This window comes from Balaenoptera physalus (genome assembly GCF_965194825.1).
Source record: "Balaenoptera physalus genome assembly, chromosome: 4".
In the NCBI taxonomy this organism is placed as follows: Eukaryota; Metazoa; Chordata; class Mammalia; order Artiodactyla; family Balaenopteridae; genus Balaenoptera; species Balaenoptera physalus.
The window spans coordinates 13,313,754-13,323,984 of record NC_138891.1 but is presented as its reverse complement, the minus strand read 5'-3'; the positions used below and the strand labels follow the sequence as shown (position 1 = coordinate 13,323,984).

The 10,231-nt window shown below is 42.2% G+C and overlaps 1 protein-coding gene across 1 annotated transcript in view; it reads left to right on the top strand.

Annotated features, from left to right (window-relative positions):
* The first annotated feature begins 9,742 nt into the window (after positions 1–9,742).
* CPNE4 (copine 4) overlaps positions 9,743–10,231 on the top strand; it is a 629,469-nt gene continuing 628,980 nt past the window's right edge. The window contains exon 1 of the mRNA XM_082459307.1: positions 9,743–10,103. The gene's annotated coding sequence lies outside the window, so the exon portion shown is untranslated. The remainder of the gene's footprint in view (positions 10,104–10,231) is intronic.

The window sequence follows — 10,231 nt, the reverse complement described above, 5'->3', positions numbered from 1 at the left end:
TTTTATGATTATTTTTTTAACATCTTTATTGGAGTATAATTACTTTACAATGGTGTGTTAGCTTCTGCTTTATAACAAAGTGAATCAGTTATACATATACATATATCCCCATATCTCTTCCCTCTTGCATCTGCCTCCCTCCCACCCTCCCTATCCCACCCCTCTAGGTGGTCACAAAACACCGAGCTGATCTCCCTGTGCTATGCGGCTGCTTCCCACTAGCTATTTTACATTTGGTAGTGTATATATGTCCATGCCACTCTCTCACTTTGTGCCAGCTTACCCTTCCCCCTCCCCGTATCCTCAAGTCCATTCTCTAGTAGGTCTGTGTCTTTATTCCCGTCTTGCCACTAGGTTCTTCATGACCAATTTCTTTTGTTTGGTTTTAGATTCCATATATATGTGTCAGCATATGGTATTTGTTTTTCTCTTTCTGACTTACTTCACTCTGTATGACAGACTCTAGGTCCATCTACCTCACTACAAATAACTCTATTTCGTTTCTTTTTATGGCTGAGTAACATTCCCTTGTATATATGTGCCACATCTTTATCCATTCACCTGTCGATGGACACTTAGGTTGCTTCCATGTCCAGGCCTATTGTAAATAGAAATACAATGAACATTGTGGTACATGACACTTTTGGAATTATGATTTTCTAAGAGTATATGCCCACGACTGGGATTGCTGGGTTGTATGGTAGTTCTATTTTTAGTTTTTTAAGGAACCTCCATACTGTTCTCCATAGTGGCTGTATCAATTTACATTCCCACCAACAGTGCAAGAGTGTTCCCTTTTCTCCACACCCTCTCCAGCATTTATTGTTTGTAGATTTTTTGATGACGGCCATTCTGACCGAGGTGATATGAGGTGATACCTCATTGTGGTTTTGATTTGCATTTCTCTAATGATTAGTGAGTGATGTTGAGCATCTTTTCATGTGTTTGTTGGCAATCTGTATATCTTCTTTGCAGAAATGTCTATTTAGGTCTTCTGCCCATTTGGGGATTCAGTTGTTTGTTTTTATGATATTGAGTTTCATGAGCTGCTTGTAAATCTTGGAGATTTATCCTTTGTCAGTTGCTTCATTTGCAAATATTTTCTCCCATTCTGAGAGTTGTCTTTTTGTCTTGTTTTTGGTTTCCTTTGCTGTGCAAAAGCTTTTAAGTTTCATTAGGTCCCATTTGTTTATTTTTGTTTTTATTTCCATTTCTCTAGGAGGTGGGTCAAAAAGGATCTTGCTGTGATTTATGTCATAGAGTGTTCTGCCTATGTTTTCCTCTAAGAGTTTGATAGTGTCTGGCCTTACATTCAGGTCTTTAATCCATTTTGAGTTTATTTTTGTGTATGGTGTTAGGGAGTGTTCTAATTTCATTCTTTTACATGTACCTGTCCAGTTTTCCCAGCACCACTTACTGAAGAGGCTGTCTTTTCTCCACTGTAAATTCTTGCCTCCTTTATCAAAGATAAGGTGACCATATGTGTGTGGGTTTATCTCTGGGTTTTCTATCCTGTTCCATTGATCTATGTTTCTGTTTTTGTGCCAGTACCATACTGTCTTGATTAATGTAGCTTTGTAGTATAGTTTGAAGTCTGGGAGCCTGATTCCTCCAGCTCCGTTTTTCTTTCTAAGATTGCTTTGGCTATTTGGGGTCTTTTGTGTTTCCATACAAATTGTGAAATTTTTTGTTCTAGTTCTGTGGAGAATGCCAGTGGTAGTTTGCTAGGGATTGCATTGAATCTGTAGATTGCTTTGGGTAGTAGAGTCATTTTCACAATATTGAGTCTTCCAATCCAAGAACATGGTATATCTCTTCATCTGTTTGTATCATCTTTAATTTCTTTAATCAGTGTCTTATAATTTTCTGCATACAGATCTTTTGTCTCCTTAGGTAGGTTTATTCCTAGATATTTTATTCTTTTTGTTGCAGTGGTAAATGGGAGTGTTTTCTTAATTTCACTTTCAGATTTTTCATCATTAGTGTATAGGAATGCAAGGGATTTCTGTGCATTAATTTTGTATCCTGCTACTTTACCACATTCATTGATTAGTTCTAGTAGTTTTCTGGTATCATCTTTAGGATTCTCTATGTATAGTATCATGTCATCTGAAAACAGTGACAGCTTTACTTCTTCTTTTCCGATTTGGATTCCTTTTATTTCTTTTTCTTCTCTGATTGCTGTGGTTAGAACTTCCAAAGCTATGTTGAATAATATTGATGAGAGTGGGCAATCTTGTCTTGTTCTTGGTCTTAGTGGAAATGATTTCAGTTTTTCACCATTGAGGATGATGTTGGCTGTGGGTTTGTCATATATGGCCTTTATTATGTTGAGGTAAGTTCCCTCTGTGCCTACTCTGTGGAGGGTTTTTATCATAAATGGGTGCTGAAATGTGTCAAAAGCTTTGTCTGCATCTATTGAGATGATCATATGGTGTTTCTCCTTCAGTTGTTAATATGGTGTATCACATTGATTGATTTGCATATATTGAAGAATCCTTGCATTCCTGGGATAAACCCCACTTGATCATGGTGTATGACCCTTTTAATGTGCTGTTGGATCCTGAGTTGTGTGTTTTTTAAAAATAGCCTTTAATTGGGGTTAATTTTAGATCTATGGAAAATTTATAAATACAGTTCAGAGAATTTCCATATACTTCTCATCCATTTTCCCATAATGTGAAGAGATTATGTATATTCCCAGGGACATTTGTCATAACTAAACAATCAACATTGGTGTATTACTATTAAGTAGACTCCAGGTTTATTTGGATTTCACCAGCTTTTCCATTAGTGTCCTCTTTCTGTCCCAGGATCCAGTCTAGGATGCCACATTGCACTTATTGTTGTCTCAATATCTTCTGGTCTGTGACAATTTCTCAGTTTTTCCTTTTTTTTTTCCTTTTTTTATGATGTTGACAGTTTTGAGCTGTACTGGTGAAATATTTTATAGAACTTCCCTCCATTGTGTTGGTTTAATGTTTTTCTCATGATTAGACTGACGTTATGAATTTTTGGAAAGAATACCACAGAAGTGACCATCTTGGTATTCCTGTCACATCATCTCAGGGGTACGTGATATAAAAGCATGCTGTGGAAGCATTGTGTACAATAGTGAGGAACTGGAAAAAAAAAATGCTCAAAACAGGGAATTCATTTATTATCTTTTGTCACGTCCATATATAAGGATATCTCATAGTCCTTATAAATTATGATGTAGGTTAATATTTTTAGACATAAAAAGCAGGTTGCAAAGCAGGAGATACAGTAAGATTTCATTGAGTAATTAAAAAATATCTTTATGTATATGTGTTTTAAAAACTCTGCACACTGCCTCACAATAACCCTAGAGGGAAGACACTGTCAAACCAGAATCTGCCCTTGAGGGCTCTGAGGTCTGCCCATGACTATAATAGCAGTGTACTTTCCTCCCCAGGAGCCAGTGTCCATGGCCACATGGAGGTTGATCCTGTGACCTGGGAAGCAGAAAGACACCTCCACCAGAAGGAGTAGGTGTTTTTCAACGGTATGAGCTACATGATGGGGCTAATGACGTCTCCTAGATTTATTGCAAAGAGTAAACAAGGTAACATGTATGAAAGTATTTGACCCAAAAGGTAATTACGGATTGTGGCCATGAGAAGAGTGGGTCGTATGGGGGAGGGAATTCTGCCAAGGCAATTCCTGTTCTTCCTTTAAATCTCTTTTGTGGACACATGGACTCATTTTTTCAGAAATAACCCTCTGCATGTTGGTTGCCTGAGCCCACAGCCCAGAAGCCTTCCTTTCCACTGGTGTCAATGGGGGATGATGGTGTCATTAGTCCAGGAGGTGGAAGTAAATTCCCGACCAGGGGGTCCTGTGGATGACCCTTCTGGGGTTTCTTTTCCGTTCTATGCTTTGCACTTTATTATACAGTTCTGAAGAACAAGGGCAATGTTTTGTCAACCTCAGTGCCTAAGATGGTGTTTGGTACAGACTAGATGCTCAAAATGTGTTTAATTAATAAAACTAGCAAGACAAGTCTTCTGTAATATTGAAGGCTCCTCACATCTTTTTCACCTTCTTTCCTCTTTTCCCCTTTAGGAAGTTTAGTGTGATCTAACTGCCTCATCCTCTCTTGTCCAAACTCTTAAAACTGACCATTAGGAACTCAAAGAAATTTTCCCACCTCTGGGCCTTCATACTTGCTGTTTCCCATGCCTGGAATGCTCTTCCCCCTGGTCGCTGCATGCCAGCTCCTTCTGACCTTCAGTCCTCAGCTCATAAGCTTCTTCCCTAGAGAGGCCTTGTTGGCCATGCCTGCTCTTGACTTGGAGCTCATGTTTATGTTGTTTTCTTGTTTGGAAAGCCTTTTGTTCTAAACTGCCTGGTCAATTTCTACAGCTTATGAAGATGAAGATAAGTGTTATCGGTCTTTTCTATGGTAGGAAAGAATCAAGGCCATCAAAAAAGTGGTCCAGAGGATGGAATGGTCCAGAGTGGTCCAGAGTCTTGAAGTAAGCATGTATGGAGAAGAATCTGATGGCACTCACTCACTAGGGGAATTTCATTATGCAGTTGTGTCAAGCCAAGCAGACCTGGATTCAAAACTCATCTCTATAATTAACTAGCTATGTAGATTTTGACAAGATACTTAATATCTCTCAGCCTCAATTTGTTATCTACACAAAATGGAGAGCTATACATATTACCTTATTGGAATGTCATGAGACTTAATTATGATTATGTTGTAAAATCATTCAGCCAAGTTTCTAGCAGATAGAATAGGCTCAAATATTATTGTCCTTTTCTCTCCCTACACACCAATGTTTCCTCTACGATAATGCAAATGTGCTCTTCAGCCAAACTATAAAATAAGGAATAATTATTTGGGGCACCATTAATGCCCCATCTCCCCCATTTTGGCCCATTTGGCATATTGAAAGGAATGATTAATAATTATCTCTTTGTGGGTATATACATTGTTTTGTTTCTTTTAGCCAGGATCTTGTTCTCAACTCTGTCTGAAGTAAAGAAAACTGGAAAGAAGCTTACTTATCCAAAGCTATTAATAGAAAATTGTCCAGGTAACTTTCTGAGGGTATATCAGTTAGAAATACTATTTGGTTGTTAGTAATAAAAAGCTGAAAATAGTGGCTTGTATCAACTAGTGGTTTTATTTTTCTCATAATAAAATTGGTGACAATGTGGTTGCCTTCATGATATCAAAGACCCAGGTTCCTTTTATCTTTCTGCTTAGCCTGCCTTGGCAAATGCTTGCTTCTTTCTAGTCACATGATGGCTGATCCACCTTCAACTTCAGGTAGAAAAAAGGGAGGGCTATAGGGGTTAGGAGGCAAAGGTACAGGCCAGTACCCAAAGGTATCTCCCTCCTTTTTAAGACTATCACAGAAACTGCTCTGTAACTTCCACTGACATCTCAACAGCTAGACCAGCGTTGCAAAACAGAACTATCTGCAATGATGGAAATGTTCTGTATCTGAACTGCCCAAGATGGTAGCTACTAGCTACTTGTGACTATTAGCATTTAAAATGTGGCTCGTGTAACTGAGGAAATGAATTTTTAATTTTACTTAATTTTAATAAATTTGAATTTAAGCAGCTACATGTGCTAGTGGCTATCATATTTGACAGTGCAGGGCTAGACCTTTGGCACATGACTATCCCGTCTGTAAGAAAGGCTGGGACATGTGGGTTTGGGGCTGACACATGGCCACCTCCCTCAAATTGTGCTTTTCTTAATAAGGAAAAACAAACAAATAAAAACAATTACAGGCTAGGCAAATAGCTGTCTCTACAACAGAGTGATAGTTGCATGCTGACATTCCTTAAACCCAAAGGAATGGAATCTTGATTGGTTCATCACAAACATGAGGAATGGTGTAGCACAGCAGACATGATGTACCCGAAAAGCAGAATCCCAGAACTGAAGTTCAATTCAAATATCTTCTTTTCACAATGAGGAAACTGAGGGGTGACTGAGAGGCCTAATTAAGAGGTAAATGGCAAATGCAAAGTATTATATATAGAATGGATAAACAACAAGTTCCTACTGTATAGCACAGGGAACTAAAGTCAATATCCTGTGATAAACCACAATGGAAAAGAATATGAAAAAGAACGTATATATATGAATCACTTTGCTGTACAGCAGAAACTAACACAACATTGTAAATCAACTAAACTTCAATAAAATAAAATTTTTAAAAAGAGGTAAATGGGATAATCTGCTCTGAAATAATAGAGAGATGATTTAGTGTTTTTTAAAGCATCACCCATGGTAAAATATAAAATCTCAGAAAGAAAATGCTCTCTGCCAATGGTTTTTAAAATGCGATGAAGAGCTAAAGAGATTTTGATGCCACCTATTGGTAGACAAAAGAATAGGGCACCCCTTCATGGCTGGCTTGTGATGTTAGTGGTGCCAGAGGTCACACAGGGTCTTCAAATAGAAGAATGACAGACAGTAGAAGATGATATCCCTACATCAGGTTGGAATGTGTGTATCAGTTCTCTCTTGACTCTTAGCATCTTAGAAGGGCTTTCTCAGAGAATTCCTCTCTGCTTTCCAGTAATACAACTCATCTCAGGCATATATAGAAACAGCAGAGGAGACGTATCAGTCAATTCTCAAAATCACATGAAACAGAAAAAAAAAAAACAAAACACATTTTAATCTATAAATAAGTGTGCTGGGGGGGAGGGAAATGCAAGTTTCTTTTTACATCCGAAGCCTCAAAAATAAGTTCTGTTATTTACAGCAGTCCCCTCGAGTAGTTGAGGATGTAACCATCCTACAGCCCAAAAGGAAAAAAAAAAAAAAAGGAAAACAGAAATTCAATTTCAAAACAAAATGCTCACCCTGACTCATTCAGGGAAGGATCCAAGGTTTTCAATACAGGGCACTGATTCTCTGCTTGTTTTTCCCCTTCATCATCTGTCACCCTTAAAATATGGTAGCAACTGCATTGGTAAGAATCCACATTTCTTCCCGTTCGTTCCCTGGCTCCATTCCAGTATTGCACTTGTCACACTGATGGGAGGGGTGTCTTTCATATTGGCATAGGACAGTGAGCGGATGCCTCCCCTTATGTTATCAAACAGACACCCGGCAAGTGGATCTGCCCAGAGCTGGAGGCTCCTTTGCGGCTTGGGAATGCCAGTGGCGCCGTGACCCTGTAGCTTGACTTTGGATCATTTTGACCATGGCTGTAGAGCCCAGTGGCTCAGAATCCATGAAGAGGAGAGTTGGAAGGAGGTAAGTGATACAGATCAGGGGGTTCTGAGGTCACAGTTGTTAAAGGGAGTCTGGCTGGTGAGCAACTTGCTGTGGGGGCAGCGTCTGCTACCCGAGTTCATGAGCTGGTTATAGATCTTCTTTTGTAGATATGGGCTGTTGGTTCCATGGGAGAGGTGGGAGGAAATTCTGCTTTCTGTGCCTGGCAGAGAGCATCTTTGAATTTACCTTCAGTGTCATACCTTGAGGAAAAAATCCCAAGTTTCTGGCATAAGGCTGCACGTGTGTTCTGCACACTGGCTTGCAGGCGACTGTTTGTTTCTAATTAGGGAGCGGAAGCCTGCTGGCAGAGGAAACCATATTTGACACAAGTTGTGGTGCTGTCTTCAGTTTGTGTGTCTGTGTCTTTAACACAGGGAGCTAACGATGGTTGTATTGGACTCTCCCTGTGGTTCTGACTCCATTATCTGCTCTGTGGTTCCTGGTTATGTCATTTTAATTGTGCTTTCAGAGCCTGCTTCCATCAACACTCCTGTCCTCCCATTAACTAACTATGTTCCCTGGTCTGGGTATTCTGATGACCCAAACCCTGGGCTTTTTGTAGAGATAATAAAACCTATGTTGGCAGTTGTTGGTGGTCAATAGAGTAGCTTACAGATTGTCTGGAAATAGTACATGATCAGCACACCTTAATTCTTTTTCTCTCACCCATAAAATAAGAGGCTTGCGTTCAATAAGGTTTAAGGCATTTTTGAAAATTTAATAAATGTTTATTGACTACCTGCTAAGTGACGTTGCAATGGCATAAGGGTTAAAATCACAAGACAACAAAACAGACTACCACCTGCCTTCATGGGACCTCCATTTCAGAGGACACAATCAACATGCAAAGAAATACACGATCACTTTCCTTTTTCTTCTCTTCATCTTTGCAAGTTCAATCCAGCTCAAACTTCAAGTTCATCTCCAAGGCTACTTCTTAATTAAACTGGAAAGGAACATTCTCTGACTTAATATGTCCATATTCAGTAAACATATGCTAACTTTGCCTGCCCAGCATCTATCTCCTCTTTTCTTGTAGGAAGACACTGAATTTCCTTTGGGGGAACATCCTGTGTCTCATGCTCAGTTGCTCTGGATCAGGTGGGGCTCCACTTGGGCTCCAGAAGTGCTGCAGAGCACAGTGAACGCTCCCAAACTCTGTGGAAGGCCTGGAGCATTAGGGGAATCCTGTATCCTAAGGCCACAATGATTGGCTTGTGCTTAACCACGTGACCCAAATTTCTCCAATCAAAGTGAATCAAAGGAGCTTCACTGCCTAAGCTGCCTAAGATTCTTTCTAGGGTCCACATTTCATGTTATCCTGCTTCAGAAGGTCTTGAGAGGAAAGCTGGGGGAAGAAAAGTGTTAGTATTTTTTTTTCTTTCTGCAGGCGCTTCCTCTGCCTCTCAAAGATCTTCCTAATTGCCTCTACAGAACCATTAGTGGTGTTCCTCATCCTATTACTTCTTCTCTGGCCTTTGAAATTGAGAACTCTGGTTGGAGAAAAGCCCTTGGCTGATAACCTCTTTACATGAAGAGAGGTCTTGTTAGATGTGCCTTAAGAAGATGGGGAGGAAGACCCGCCTATGTCCCTGTCTCCCTGTCCACACTGTAGGTAATATCCTCCATGTCATTCCAATGTCAGAGACTACCTTTTCTGAACCTTATGGATTCTGAAGTCCAATTTGTGGTTCTGACAAATGTGTGGTTCTAAGCTGAGAGAATGCAGCTGTCTAGTTTATCTACTGTTGCAGAAACAATCAGGAGCAATTCACAGTATACACCTACAGCGCTCATTTGTTTGAATTCGACTTTTAATAAGTTTGGAAGAGTAAAGTCACACTTCCTTTCTAAAGTGCTTCATAACATGGGGCCGTGGTTACTCCTTACATAAGACAGTGTGTTTGTATTTATTTTTAAACATTGGTGCTCCCCAAGCATTTCTTTATCTTACATTTATTTGTGAAGTGGAGGTATTCGGGAAGACATTATGGGATGAAAAAAGCCACAATGTCCATTCATTTATTCATGCACTTATTTACTAAAAAATAATTACCAGGCTCCTTATGCCAGGCTCTCTTGTAGACACAGAGGATGCAGAGATGAGCAATCTCGTCACCGTTTTTGGTGGCAGTTGAGCATAGATCCAATAAGTTTCCTGAAATGTGTGCAAAAAGTAGCATCACTCCCACCCCTTTCCAGATATTCTCCCTTTCCCCTGAAGAGGAGGTCCCCAGGTGACGTATCCCCAGGAGCCTGGGGTGAGCGACCGGGCCGGGCGGGGAGCCTGGGCTGCGGCCGCCGCCGGCGGGACCCCGCATCCGGGACTCACCCCTGTATAGGACCCCCTCCCGGCGGGGCGGGGCGGCGCGCTCCGCTCCCCCCCGCCTCCTCCGCCGGGGCCCCCAGGGGGCGCTCGCGCCCAGACCTCGGAACCGGCAGCGCGCGGGCGGCGGGGCGCGCGGGTTTCGTCAGAAGGTGGAGGCTCTCGGCGGAGCCGCGGTCCCCAGCTGCCCGGTCGCGCCCCGTTTCCTCCCTCCCGCTCCGCCCCTCTCTCCGGCGCCCCCACTTCTCTCCCCGAGTGACTGAGAGACAAGCGGCCCCGCCCTCGCCACCCGGCATGGAGTCCGGGTCCCCGCGCAGCCCTCACTCCCCGCTCGGCGTCTCTTCCCTCCACGGTCACTGAGCTGCCCCGGAGCCCGAGCGGAGGGCGGCACGACCCCCTAGGCCGACCGCGGCCCCGCCCACGGCCGCACCGCCGCTGCGCTCTGGTTGGACCCCGACGGCCGAAGCCCAGTCCGCCCTCGGGTCCCCGCGCCAGGTAAGTTGGTCCGGACCCTGCACCGCGTACCCGGGCTGCGGCCGAAGACCAACTTTTGAGGTGCAGGGGCTCGCTCCGACCCGGCGCTGCTGTTTAGGAAGAGCTGCGCGCAGCGTCTTAGTCCAGGG